The 14,697-nt window shown below is 40.0% G+C and overlaps 1 long non-coding RNA gene across 1 annotated transcript in view; it reads right to left on the bottom strand.

Annotated features, from left to right (window-relative positions):
- LOC126276164 (uncharacterized) overlaps positions 1-14,697 on the bottom strand; it is a 104,456-nt gene that overhangs the window by 13,314 nt on the left and 76,445 nt on the right. The window contains exon 2 of the long non-coding RNA XR_007550603.1: positions 6,783-7,018. This is a non-coding gene — a long non-coding RNA (uncharacterized LOC126276164). The remainder of the gene's footprint in view (positions 1-6,782; positions 7,019-14,697) is intronic.

Genomic DNA, 14,697 nt, shown 5'->3' on the forward strand with positions numbered 1-14,697 from the left:
CTACTTAAACCTAACTAACCTACAGACATCACACACATCCATGCCGGAGGCAGGATTCGAGCCTGTGACCGTAGCAGTCGCGTGGTTCTAGACTGTAGCGCCTAGAACCGCTCGGCCATCCCGGCCGGCTAAACTACCATCCCCCCTCCCCATCTGCATCTACATATATACGAGTACACCGATAGACACCATATTGGGCATGACAGAGGGTACCCAGCAGCATTGTTAGTCATTCCCTGTTCTGTTTCACTATCATATGTAGCGAGGAATGCAGTTCCACTGTTTTAATGGCATCGCTCGTGAAGTAAGTTCGAAACTCCTTTTCTTACCTACCCTGTACACATTTGTCTGAACATTCTAGCTTTTATCAAAGACTGAGTGCAACATTTTGTTTCCTAAGACTAGCGATAGTTGTAGGTACGAATTCAAAAAGTATTTAAAAAATAAGTAGAATTTCTGTCTTCTAGCCATTACGTTATTCATCAATGCTGCGTAGGATTCTTCCTGTTGTTCAGGTCGCTTACATGAGAACCAGCAGTGGTCAACGACTGCAATGCAGCAATTTGAAATAATGTATGACTTCGATGGGTCCCCATGGACGGGATAGACTTCGTCAAGTAGCCTATATGGTGATGTACGTTAAGGTCCCAGGTATCTCACCCTGCAGCCATTCACCATGGTTAGCCCTCGATTGCGAGTAATCGACATAAAAATATCGTAATTTTGCGTGATGTAAGTACTTAAAGTTTATAGCAGCTTCTAGGATGGAATTTCAGCATAGTGGTTAACACACAAGCCTGTCGTCCAGAAAGTTGTGCATTTGAATCTCTTCACGTGCTTTAAAATTTTTAACCCATTACCGAACTGACTTTTATCATTATTTTTATTTAAAATGGGTTTAAATATAGTTCTAATTCTTCGTCATGTCATTTTAATCATCGTAACAAGTTTTTCATTCTTTTTTTCGCATGGAATCTTTTTGCATGTGATTTTAATTATTTTTATTTATCGATCACAGTACTTGAACGTTTGAAAATGTGGATCTATCGTTTAAAAAACAGAAGAAATCATCTGTTTATATTGACTCTGCAATGATGTAGAAAATGTTTTTTATTACGTACAACTCGTACATTTATTTGGATGGTAATCGTCGTATAAACAACAAAACATTAATTCTGGTTGCATTATAGACAAAATAACGCAGATGAAGATTTAAACGAATTGTGAATAAAACGATATTCAAGCAAAATTGGAAGCAGAAGTCATGGGAAGTCATGAATGCCATAACACAGAGAAAAATGTAAGATGATCAAATGGAAGAATCTAAATCGAAATTTATACAAAAAGTAATTAAAATCACAGATTCCAAATATAACAAAAGATACGATGAAAAATAAAGGCAAATCAGTAGGTTATTATGAAGATTAAAATGACGTGACAAAGTATTACAAGATTTAAAAAAATTATATTTTAACCAGTTAATAGAATAAATATAATGATTGAAATCACTTCGAAAAGAATTAAAAATTTTGAAGATGCTGACGAGATTTGAACCCACAGCTTTGTGCATGGAAGGCTCGTATATTAACCACTATGCTGCAACGTCAACATACGGAGTGCTCTCAATTTCAAGTCTATCGAAAATTACAGAAAAGTACTATTTATTTTCTTCTATTAGTCGCAATTGAAGGCCAACCAGGGTGAACGGATGCAGGGTGAGATACCTGGACCCTACCCTACATCACATACAGATGGTTTCAAAAACTCAATCCCACCCTTGGGGACTTCTCCTCGTGACTTTGAAATTGGTTACTCAAATGAATTAAAATAAATGCGATAATTGCTGTCGTACTTTCCGTAATAAACTTCTCACAGATCTTTCACATTAAAAAACGGCAATCTATTTTGTAATTATTTCAAATGCTAATGAAATTTTATGACCAGAGATCACATAAATTACGGTCGTATCTGAACTTCAGTTTTGATTCTGATCTACCGATGCATTTAGAATTTCCCAGTACAGACACATCAAACATTTAAAGAAAAGGGTATTCCAAAAATTTGTCATACAGCCACTAATGTGTTTTAAACACTAGTAATAATTTATTACACTTGAGCGATGTTCAAGCAGCTGACACGTATTACAAATTTTATCTTGATTAACAATAATATGCAAGAAAAAGTGGCCGGAAAAGAACTGCGATTACGTGAAGAATCACCTCATCCTCTTCTTTTTTTCACTTTCAGGATTAATCAGCAGTGTTTTAACACAGCGAAACGCACCTTCTAGAAAGGAATGGCTGTCACGTCGTCTTTTACTTAGTCCGGTATTTCGATTTCGAAGTCCGCAAACCGCACCAGACGATACATTCACTGACGCCAAGGCCCCGCGTCGACCACGAAACGGACAGTAAAAACATAAACCTTTGGTATTATTTTGCGAAGGACACTTAACATAATAAAATTAATGTCATGCATTGAAACAAGTTACGTAATGCACTTAATAATATATCGTGAACCCATAATGGTACACCTCCAAATCTTGAAACACTACAATTCCCAAATAATGCTAACAACATTCTCCATCCAGCACATACCTTGAAAGACAAAACCCGTTTTATACTAACAGTTCATCAGGTTTATGATAGCAAAGCGTTATGAATTTTTTCTTATTTCCAGCTTCATATTATCATTAATATCAAGATATTTATTCCTTGAAGCGATCTCCACTGCCCTCTGAATTGATCTTGTAAATCCCTTCACAGTATGCAGTAGTTTTGTGTTTGCTTTGGGGAAACTCGAACGTTAGAGAGAAGGATTGAAACGAAATAAGACGCTTAAACATCTGAAAAACGTGGAACATAAATCGCATTCAGCAGATGTGAACTGTTTCATTGAGGTAGAAAGATAGGCAAAGATTCTGTAATAACGAATAGACGTGTATGTACAGTTGTCTGAAGTCTGTGACACACTGTAGCTATCTTCCCGCTTTCGGGAGTAAAAGATGGATTGCTTGTAATGATATCGAAAACTGACCAACCTCCGCAGACGTACTATTTTTGATTCGCATCTAAAGTTCAGTATAATTCAATTAAAATTTTACTGTGCGTGACGTATAGTTCTAACAACGTCATAGTGGTGTTCTTAATTTTCTCAGTTTTTCATAACAAAGACAGTGTTTAACCTGGCCATGGAGGTACGTATAATAAGGGAAGGTGGCGCTACAGACTTGCCCATTACATTGCTTTGAAGCCGTCACCGCCGTTTCAGTAGGCCCCAAAAATTAGCAGACTACTGTTTGCAGTTGCTTTCTGTTCTCAATTCCAGCCTTGTCGAACCGAAAGTTGTTTGAAATGGCAAATACAAAGTTTTCGTTAATACCAAAGCGTCAGGACGGATTTTTCAGAAGTTTTTCTGGGCTTAAAGGCTTATTAGCTCAGTAATACGACGCATTTGATCTGGTTAATGTAACTTCCTTTTCATTAAATGTTTACATGACCAACAAGCGATGCGAAAAGGCTGCTTTCGTAATCCAGGATTTTCCTTAGTAGATACGGAATGAAGAAACTGATGTTCGGTATACGTACTGTTATGAAAATACTGTGAATATACACACGTCCAAAAAAAGTTTTGCATCACCTCGGTTCCAAGAATTCCGGAACTTGTACAGAAAATAGGAATAGAGATCAACATAAATATCATTTCCCCCCCTTTTTATTTCTCATGAAAGCCACACATAGCATGTTGTACTACAATACAACGAAACCTTCAGAGGTGGTGGTCCAGATTGCTGTACACACCAGTACCTATAATACCCAGTAGCACGTCCTCTTGCATTGATGTATGCCCGTATTCGTAGTGGCATACTATCCAAAAGTTCATCAAGGCACTGTTGGCCAGAGTGTACCACTCCTCAACGGCGATTAGTCGCAGATCCCACAGAGTGTTTGGTGGGTCACGTCTTCCATAAACAGAACTTTTCAGTATATCCCAGGCATGTTCGATAGGGTTCGTGTCTGGAGAACATGCTGGCCACTCTAGTCGAGTGGTGTCGTTATCCTGAAGGAAGTCATTAACAATATGTGCACGACGGGGCCGCCAATTATCGTTGCACTATCGGTCGGAGGGTGGCATTCACGTATCGTGCAGCCGTTACGGTGCCTTCCATGACCACCGGCTGCGTACGTCGGTCCCACATAATGCCACCCCAAAACAGCAGGGAACCTCCACCTTGCTGCATTCGCTGGACAGTGTGTATAAGGTGTTCAGCCTGATTGGGTTGCCTCTAAACACGTCTCCGACGATTGTCTGGTTTAAGACATATGAGACACTTATCGGTGAAGAGAACATGATGCCAATACTGAGCGGTCCATTCGGTATGTTGTTGGACCCGTCTGTACCGCGCTGCATGGTGTCATGGCTGCAAAGATGGACCTGGCCACGAACGTCGGGAGTGATGTTGCGCAACATGCAGCCTATTGCGCACAGTTTGAATCGTAACATGACGTCCTGTGGCTACAAGAAAAGCATTATTTAACATGGTGGCGTAGATGTCAGGGTTCCTCCGAGACATAATCCATAGGTAGCGGTCATCCACTGCAGTAGTAGCCCTTGGGCGAGGCATGTAATCGACAGTACCTGTCTCTCTGTATCTCCTCCATGTCCGAACAACGTCGCTTTGGTTCGCTCCGAGACGCCTGGACACTTCCCTTGTTGATAGCTCTCCCTGGCACAAACAATGCGGACCGGACCGAACCGCGATATTGACCGTCTAGGCATGATTGATCTACAGACAACACGAACCGTGTACCTCCTTCCTGCTGGAATGACTGGAACTTAACGGCTGTCGGACCCCCTCCGTCTAAAAGGCGCTGGTGATGCATGGTTGTTTGCATCTTTGGGCGGGTTTAGTGACATCTCTGAACAGACAAAGGGACTGTGTCTGTGGTACAATATTCACAGTCAACGTCTGTCTTCAGAAGTTCTAGGAACCGGGGTGATGCAAAACTTTTTTTGGTGTTTGTACGCTATATCTGGACGATCTGTTATATTTTTTCACAGCGTTGAAGCAGAGACGTCTTATTGTTGTATTGAGAGGAAATCTAAAGCCAAATAACAGAAATAAAACAACTACAGCAAAACAAACCAGCCCAACTAAAATTCATGTACATAGAAGAAAACAGCGCCTGAACCAGTCCACCTACGAATGACATGTGATCGCTTTACACTTTAAACTGTAATCATAACGACTAGTACACCTGTAAGTTATGCAAGCTGACATTTTTCATCAAAATACTTCCACCAGAAGCCAATGTTTAGTTTTACTAACATGGCGGACGTGGGCTTCAAGTTTGTGATGTCATGGCAACACCCGTTATTATACCTACACGAACGAAAGCTCGATTACAAACTTCCTCTTGTCATACACTAGAGTTACTGACTCGCTGGTCTACGATTACTTTACTTTGATGGCAAATTTTACTATTTCAGACTGTTAAATGTCTTTGACAGTTTGGCTATGGGCCTGAGGCTCGATTAAATTTCAACTGGCGTAATGTTTCACTGCGTGATAGTTTAGTGATGTTTCTTTCTTAAGATAAATTATATCTGTTATCACACGACTTCTCCCGATTTCACTACTATGATGACATTCCTAAACATTTATCTCGCGGCAGCTTCTATGAAGAATTCGTCTTGCTATTCATCTGTTTGTTTACGTAGAAAATGTCCACAGATTTTGTTCCTGCTCGTTCACTTGTCAGATACACACATATTGGAAGCTAAGAAATATACTGCTCGTAGTCAGAGACATGACGTCCTATGACCATTACCTGCCGCTTTGTCCGTCTGTTAAATATTTTTATCCTAACTCTCCCTCTTTTTGCTTCAGCCACTATTAGTATAGCTTATCATCTTCAGTTACAAATAATTTGGAAAACTATTTCCATTAGATACCAGAAAGACTAAATCTGTACTCCCCGTTGTTTAATGATCTTCAAGAAGTTAGATATTTTTTAACTCATAAATTTCTAAGAGAAGAATTTCCATCATTAATAGGAGCGGTAACTTTGCTTTTTCAGAATTTTACCTTGCTTACCGCGGGTTGAGACTGTATTAACTGGAAAACCGAAAATTTCCCGCAGACCAGAATTGTTCCTGTCTGACCAAAAGAATCTCTTCACATTGATCACCCTTTACGTGTCGGAATCTTCTTTCAGATCAGAGTCACTATTAAAAATACGAATGTATTCCTGCTCAGTATCAATAATTCACATCTATGCCACAGTCTAACACATACAGTTTAGACCCTCGCTGCTGAGAAACGTTGTTATCGCCCGGCAGTTCGAGCGACAGTAGCGCTCCAGTCGGTAACAAACCATTCACATGCTTCGTTAGGATGTTTGTTTCTCATCCACTTCCTAAGTGATTTACGAAATACATGTTTTACTTTTTTAACTCCAAGAGTTTGTGCAATATCAGAAGACATGAATGATAGTGAAATTAAAACAGACGAATTACACTGATTCAGTGACATTAGTTACAATTTACGGATGAGGAAATACTTACGAATATGTTTATAATTGCAGCTTGTTCCGCTGAAAGCAAGAGAATATAAACACATATTTCATGCATTAAAAGCATATATATTTCACTAGTTGTCTGTTCTTATTGTGACAGGTGCCTTCCTTGTTAAGTAAAAAAAAAGTGGAGTCTAATGACTATCTCATTCTCACATTTCACTCGATTTTTTAAAATACGAATATTTTTGTAAATATTATTACCTTTCCTTCAAAAGTGAATGTGTTGAAGATTCTTGCAATTTGTGACTCAGATGTAGCATCAATTGTGCAACTAGTTTCTCCAGTGTCTGGAAACAGTTTCATTGCTTTTGACGTTTTATCATCACGTCTATGTGGTTTTACCTTCAGCTGGAAGTTTGGCAGCGTATTTGGGACGCTAAATAATGTAGGTACTACATTCCAGATACGTTTCCTACGTTCCACATTTCCTGCTTTACCTGAAAATGTACACAAAACTTTGCATTGTTGGGTAGATACACAATATCTTTCTGCAAAATGTCTGCTCTTCTGTTGCATACAACCACCATTTGTTAGTAAACAAAAACAGCGTTCTTTAGTAAATATCTGTACATTACAAGAGAATCCAAAAACTGTCCTTAGGAAACTAAATAATGAGAAATGTGGTTTTTTTAGTTATTGTCAATTTTTATGGTACTACACAGGCTTCCTGTTGTGTAAACCGTGTTACAAATCAATGCACTCATCTATTATTATAGTCAGAAGTGTCACTTGCTGACCGCTTGGAGCGTTTCGATAGCAGTGGGTAGCAAGAAAAGAGACGAAGTATTGTGACTGTTCCGTTAGACTGTGTCCATACCAACTCCAACAGTCCAGAGCCAAAGACGCGAGCTTTTTAGACCCTTCTTAACAATAGTTTTGACCTTTGCTGATGGCTATCGTAGCTCCCGCCTCTGGCCAGCTTCTCGGCTTCCGGTGATAACAGCCCGCCAAGGATTTTCCACTTTTCTGTGTCTCTCGCGTCAGCATTCGCGCCAGTTCCGCTTTCTGTTACTTATCCATAACATCACACACATACGTACCTAAAAATTTAATCATTTACTCTTCCTCGGTCTGGAAATCGTGCTATAACATTGGTTTAATCATTATTACCATCCACAGTAACACACCTAATCCACTTTGTATGAGCAGTGAGTTCTGAATTACTTACCATAAACTCAAAAATACGCTCGCGAACATTCTCCAAACCCTTCATACAAAATACCCAGTTGCAAGTCACATTTAATAACTGCTAATGTTATGTGTGTGGCTAGAACGAATTCTTGATTGTTCGGTACTGTACGAGTAAGTTCTCATTCTTTTATATTTTATGTAGTACCGAAATAAAGTTTAAAAGTACTGGCGTCGTAAACACGACTATTAATGTTTGTAAGTGCTGGCGTTGTAAACATCATTATCCACAAGGAGTAAAACCAAAAGAATAGTTTAGTATAGTAATTTTATTTACGTTTTGAGTGATACAGACGCAATTATCTTGATAATAATTACTGTTCGAGTCCAAATAAACACTACGAGCAGCAACACCTCATTTGCTAGCGAACACAGTACTCTTCTATAAAAATACTTTCGTTCGATTCTTCACAATAATCAAACCACATTGGAATGAAGCACTTGTAGAAATATTACCTCGTTCCGTATAATATCATTTACATTACGGTACAACACTGTTAGCTACCCACATGCTGATTCCCTTATGTACGTGCTGGCGAAAATGGCCAGTTCCGACGACCTTCGTTGGGGTTAAATTACAAGCAACGGTGCGCTTCCTAAATGTTCAAGTTCTGCTTAAGTTGGGGTGGAAGTAATCTCACTACTCAGTGCCTTCCTGCGAAATCACCATCAACAGTTCTTCACGCACCACGACGCTTTCAGCTTAGCAATGAGTAAAGCGAAAGAAAAAAATAATAGTAAAAAGCGCTGAAGTATCACCATTATCCTGTACTTTTATTGGTAGTAAGACGCAGAAAAGAAATATTGTGCTATAGAGCGAAAACGAAGGGTACAATGGTTTGACATCGGATTCGCAATTCCGGACACGGACAAATCATTTCGCTCTACAGGCCCACGTTTCGGCTGAAGGGAGAAGGAGACGTGAAAAGCAAAAGGGAACAGATAGAATATGGAATGGTTGTAAGACGGAGAGAGGAAGAAATTTAATGTCACGTTCTTAGTTGCTTCATGCCGACTGATTTCTTATCTGACATGCTGTCCTCTATAAGTTATTGATATCTATACGTGATGTGACTTCAACGCTATGAGCATTGTCCTCCCCATCGTATTCATATTTTCCCTTAATTCAAACGTAACTTTATCTGCTCCTCAAACATGTTTTTGAAACTGTTTGAAAACTAAAATATGAAGTTCGTCGTACACTGAGGCGCCAAAGAAACTGGATAGGCATGCGTATTCAAATAAAGAGATGTGTAAACAGACAGAATACGGCGGTGCGGATGGCAATGCCTATATAAGACAACTTTCTAGCGCAGTTACTATATTGGTTACTGCTGCTACAATGGCAAGTTATCAAAATTTAAGTCAGTCTGAACGTGGTGTTACAGTCGGCGCACGAGCGATGGGACACAGCATCTCCAAGGTAGCGATGAAGAGGGGATTGTCCTGTACAATCATTTCACGAGTGTATCGTGAATATCAGGAATCCGGTAAAACATCGAATTTCCGACATCGCTGCGGCCGGAAAAAGATTCTGCAAAAATGGCACCAACGCCGACTGAAGAGAATCGTTCAACGTGACAGAAGTGTACCCTTTCGCAAATTGCTGCAGATTTCAATGCTGGGTCATCAAAAAGTGGCAGCGTGCGAACCATTCAAAGAAACATCACCGATATGGGCTCCCGGAGCCGGAGACTCCCTCGTGTACCCTTGATGACTGCACGACAAAAAGCTTTACGCCTCGTCTGGTCCCGTCGACACCGACATTGGACTGTTGATGACCGGAAACATGTTGCCTAGTCGGACGAATCTCGTTTCAAATTGTATCGAGCGGCCGGACTTGTACAGGTGTGCAGACAATTTCATGAATCCATGGATCCTGCTTGTCAGCAGAGCACTGTTCAAGCTGGTGGAGGCTCAGTAATGGTGTGGGGCGTGGTCAGTTGGAGTGATGCGTGATCCCTGCTACGTCTAGATACGACGACAGGTGACATAAGCATCCATTAATGTCCATTGTCCATTCCGACAGACTGGGCAATTCCAGCAGGGCAATGCGACACCCCACACGTCCAAGATTGCTACAGAGTGGCTCCAGTAACACTCTTCTGCGTTTAAACACTTCCGATGACCACCGAATACCCCAGACATGAACATTCTTGAGCACATTTTTGCTGCTTTGCAACGTTCTGTTCATAAGAGACCTCCACCTCCTCGTGCTCTTACTGATATATGGACAGCACTGCAGGATTCATGGTGGCTATTCCCTCCAGCACTACTTCAGACATTAGTCGAGTCTATGCCACGCTTTGTTGCGGCACATCTGCGTGTTAGCGGGGCCCCAACACGATAAGATGCAAGTGTACCAGTTTCTTTGGCTCATCGGTGTAATTGGATAGACATTCTCTTTCAGCGCTAAATTTAGTCTCTCGAATTTTATGATTGTAGTCAATCACCAATACGCATAACATCAGATCAAAGTGTTCATAAAATCTGAATAAACACATTAAAGTCTTTGTACTTATATTCGCAGATGCAGAAAGTAGTCTGGGGGCAGGGGTTTGAAACAGTACTAATAAAAAAAATTTAGCCAGTTATAGAATAATAATTGTCTACTTTCATAAGTATATTAATTATCTTTTATTTTTTTGCAAGTTTTTTTTTAATGTCATTGAATCTATCTGGAAATACTTCCCAAGGAAACCGTAGTGATGGGATCAGAAAAGGGTGCTCCTTTTACCGATATTTTTTAATTTACATTTTGACAACTTTTGAGGTAGTGGAAAGAACGGCTTTTAAATTTAGTATAAAGCACAACTTCAAAGAAAGAAGTTTTATCAAAACTCTTATTTTGCAGACGACGAGAGGCTAGTTAGGTAACAAATGTGCACAGTACGCTTTATGAGCTATATAAAACAGTAAAGCAACGTAATTTAGCCACATCGACAAATAAAACCCAGTGCATAGCATTCCAAAGCTCACAACCTTTAAGACGCAAATTCATATTAGAAAACCAAACTATTTAACAAGTTCACTTCTTCAGATTCTTGGTCTTTGAAAAATAATACCTTGGTGAAGTTGATACTGAAAAAGAAGACTGGGAGATTCGGTTTGATATATGGCACCATCAAAACACATTCAGGAGAAAAGTACGAAATGACATTATGCTAAAATTTTATGAGATTATGGCAGTTCTTTGTGGACTACATAAATTGATAACTGGACTTTGAACTCTAAAACACATCTTAACCACCAAGAAGCCGAGATGAGATTTATCAGAATAGTCCATCGAGTAACAAGAAGGGGGATTAAAAGTTAAGACCGCACGGCGGAATGTAAGAATTTAAAATTTCATATGTAGGATTAAGGAACATACAGAAAGAACATACGATGACTTCTACAGTACGGGAGAAGAAACATTGGTAGACCAAAGACAAGATGGATGGATCAACTGATCTAATGCCTGAGGGAGAAGAAAAAGAAGAAGAAGAAGAATGATCTGCGCGGATTGTATTTGGAACTATTGTTAATAAATACTATTTCTTCTAATATAAAGTTATGGAATTTCCGGCCATGTTAGTTCGTCGAAACGGAGCCACGTTTCGATGAGTCACTCGTATCATCTTCTGGCCAGATGGCATACAGAAACAGAAAGAACATCAACAGGATACAAAACCAACCTTGGAGAGAAAGCTCTGCGAATAGAGAGCGACCTTCTGAAGATATCTGCATTCGGTCTGATAGCTACGTAAACTTTGCAGTTACAAGCAGCGGGCCTGTGAATAGCGGAGCATTGTCACCAAACTGAATAGGAGCCCTGCTTCTGTTCTGCATTTCCAAGGTGGTTGTCCTCGATTGTGCCATCTGGAGCAACTCCCAGTGTACTCTTCAGACTCAACTTACAGTTAGCTGCTGTGAACTTGTGCATCTCACACATTTCAAGCTTTAAATAAGGAATATGTAAAGACAACAGGGGAATTGCCTTTCCAGAACATAGCATTGCACTTTCGGGGCGAATTTGGTATTTACGTTTGAAACTAAAGGAATTCACCTTCGGAAAAGACTACTTTCACGTGGAGCATAGAATAAAAAGTGACAAAGAATTTGCCTCTCACGGTATTACACGACGCAATTCACAATTCTACATCTACATCTACATGGATACTCTGCAAATCACATTTAAGTGCCTGGCAGAGGGTTCATCGAACCACCTTCACAGTTCTCTATTATTCCAATCTCGTATAGCGCGCGGAAAGAATGAACACCTATATCTTTCCGTATGAGCCCTGATGTCCCTTATTTTATCGTGTTAATCGTTCCTCCCTGTGTAGGTCGGTGTCAAGAAAATATTTTCACGTTCGGAGTAGAAAGTTGGTGATTGGAATTTCGTGAGGAGATTCCGTCGCAAAGAAAAACGCCTTTCTTTTAATGATGTCCAGCCAAAGCCTGTATCATTTTAGTGACACTCTGGCCCACATTTCACTACAATACAAAACGTGCTCCCCTTCTTTGAACTTTTTCGGTTTACTCCACCTGTCCTGTCTGGTAAGGATCCCACACCTCGCAGCAGTATTCTAAAAGAGGACGGACAAGCGTAGGGTAGGCAGTCTCCTTAGTAGGTCTGTTACATTTTCTAAGTGTCCTGCCAATAAAACGCAGTCTTTGGTTAGCCTTCCCCACAACATTTTCTATGTGTTCCTTCCAATTTAAGTTGTTCGTAATTGTAATACCTAGGTATTTAGTTGAATTTACGGCTTTTAGATTAGACTGGTTCATCGTGAAACCGAAGTTTAACGATTTCCTTTTACCACTCATGTGAATGACCTCACACTTTTCGTTATTTAGGGTCAACTGCCACTTTTCACACCATTCAGAGACCTTTTCTAAATCGTGAGTACTCGAGGAATAAGTCATGTGAGGTGCTAAACCTCCTCTTCCCTTTATCAAAGTTAACATTGTAAAATGCCATTCATTATCAACGCATATAGGATCAAAACCTAATTTTTCGTTTGTACAACAGTGCATCTTAGAAGCTAACAGCCTTCTCTATACACCGTCCTGCGTAATTAAACATGTCTTGCAAGCGATTTAGTCTATTAGTACAGGTCCAGTGCAAGGAGTGTGTCAAAACTCTTCATTAAATTGAAAACAATATTGTCAACTTAACACTATTCTTTGCCTTGTGTAAGCACTCAAATATCGATAGTAATAATCTGGAGGCGAAAGATGGGAGCGCGATTCTAAGCGTTGTTGTGAAACGACGTCTGTCTGCGAGAGTGGAAGTAGTGGTGTTGGTTGAGAGCTCGGAGATAGAAGACGAGTGACGCTGTCCTCACGTCGTTCATGGCAGATCTTACCATACTCCAGGCCTGATTTCATTTATATAGCCAGGAGAGATTTAGGTGGCTTAACTATGCTTGAAGATGGAATTCAAGGTAAAATTCGCAAGCATAGCGCAAAAGTAATTGAAGCATTAGGCTCATGATTGTTAGTTCGAGTTTGCAATAATCCAATGTTTTGCTTCTCAGTTAAAGAAGCCTCCTTATCTTCCAAATAATAATTATTATTATTCTCCACATCTAATTAATAAATAAATGCTGTTGTCGTTAAATGTTAACATAACTTCGAAATTGAAATAATTTGTTGATCAGCCATAATTGATACATACGTCACTGTAATTAACAATGTCTATTGTTGCTCATGATCATTCTGAACTTTTAAATATACTTTCTGAAATCCCTTCTAACAAGTTATTTACTAATTAACAGAATCCAAGCAAACACCTTTTTATGGAATTCATTCTTAGTAAGAATCAGCTTTAGCCGTTGCTGCTGCATGCAGCTGCGAAATTCTGTGCACCACATGGAAAAAGGCAGTCATCTAAAGACACTAACACACCACAACATGTCATGTACTCTATTCTAGTAAACTCCGTCGTACAAGCCAGATTCTGTATCAATTGTGAATTCTTGTTCTAAAACTTAGCTGGTTTTTGTTACGGGTTTATTTGTTCCTGTAGTTTTTCATATTCAAACACGAAGTCAGATAGCTTATCCAAATTATAGTTGTAAGTTTTTCATTTAACGATCTGTTGAGGGCCCGAAGGACAGAGAAACTGACACTCATACAGCACGCACATAATGTTATGCAGGTTAGATTCCGTTTACTGATGGCTCAGGTCGCCTATCAAGGCTACTTTCACAGACGAACATAGTCATTTTGGTAGCAGTTAAGTTACACCAGTTCGTGCAATAAGCATTCACAGACGGCAAGCAGAAGGACTAGAAGTGGAGCGTGTATAAAGCGTGTCGGTGGACGTGGAAAACAGTGCGGTTATTGTCGTAATACGTAAAGGGAGGGATTTATCTGACGTACAAAAGGTCATAGTCATTGTCTTTCGGACCAAGGGTGGAAGCATTTCCGAAACGGCTAAGTTCGGAAACAGTTGGAGAAAGGCTATGATTAAATTATACAGTGCATCTTCAGTTGATACTTCCGGCTGAGAGGCCGTGGTCGATGTATAAAATTTCCACCTAACGTTTCGTTTCCATCTACGGGAGACATCCTCTGAGGTCTTCCGGCTACTGCCACTGAGGCTCCAGGTACTCTCGATTTTATATAGCGCATAGAGGGCACCACCATTCGTCACGTGATGCCGACGGCATGCCTATCTTTGGAAGGCGTCATCATTCTTTATTAAGCGTAATCGATTCTCATTCTGCTGGCGCTACATCGACATCCATATTTCGTCTGACTTCAAAACTTCCTCTTTTCTATTAAAATTGTTATGGTGTTTGTGAATCTCTAAAGCATCTCTATACATGCGCGCACGATAGTGGGATGTTCTTGCTAGAACACTTGTCTCATTCAATTTAATTTCGTGGTTCCCGTCTCGAAAAACATGCTCAGTTACGGCCGATTTTTCGATGTG

This window comes from Schistocerca gregaria, chromosome 1 (assembly GCF_023897955.1).
Source record: "Schistocerca gregaria isolate iqSchGreg1 chromosome 1, iqSchGreg1.2, whole genome shotgun sequence".
In the NCBI taxonomy this organism is placed as follows: Eukaryota; Metazoa; Arthropoda; class Insecta; order Orthoptera; family Acrididae; genus Schistocerca; species Schistocerca gregaria.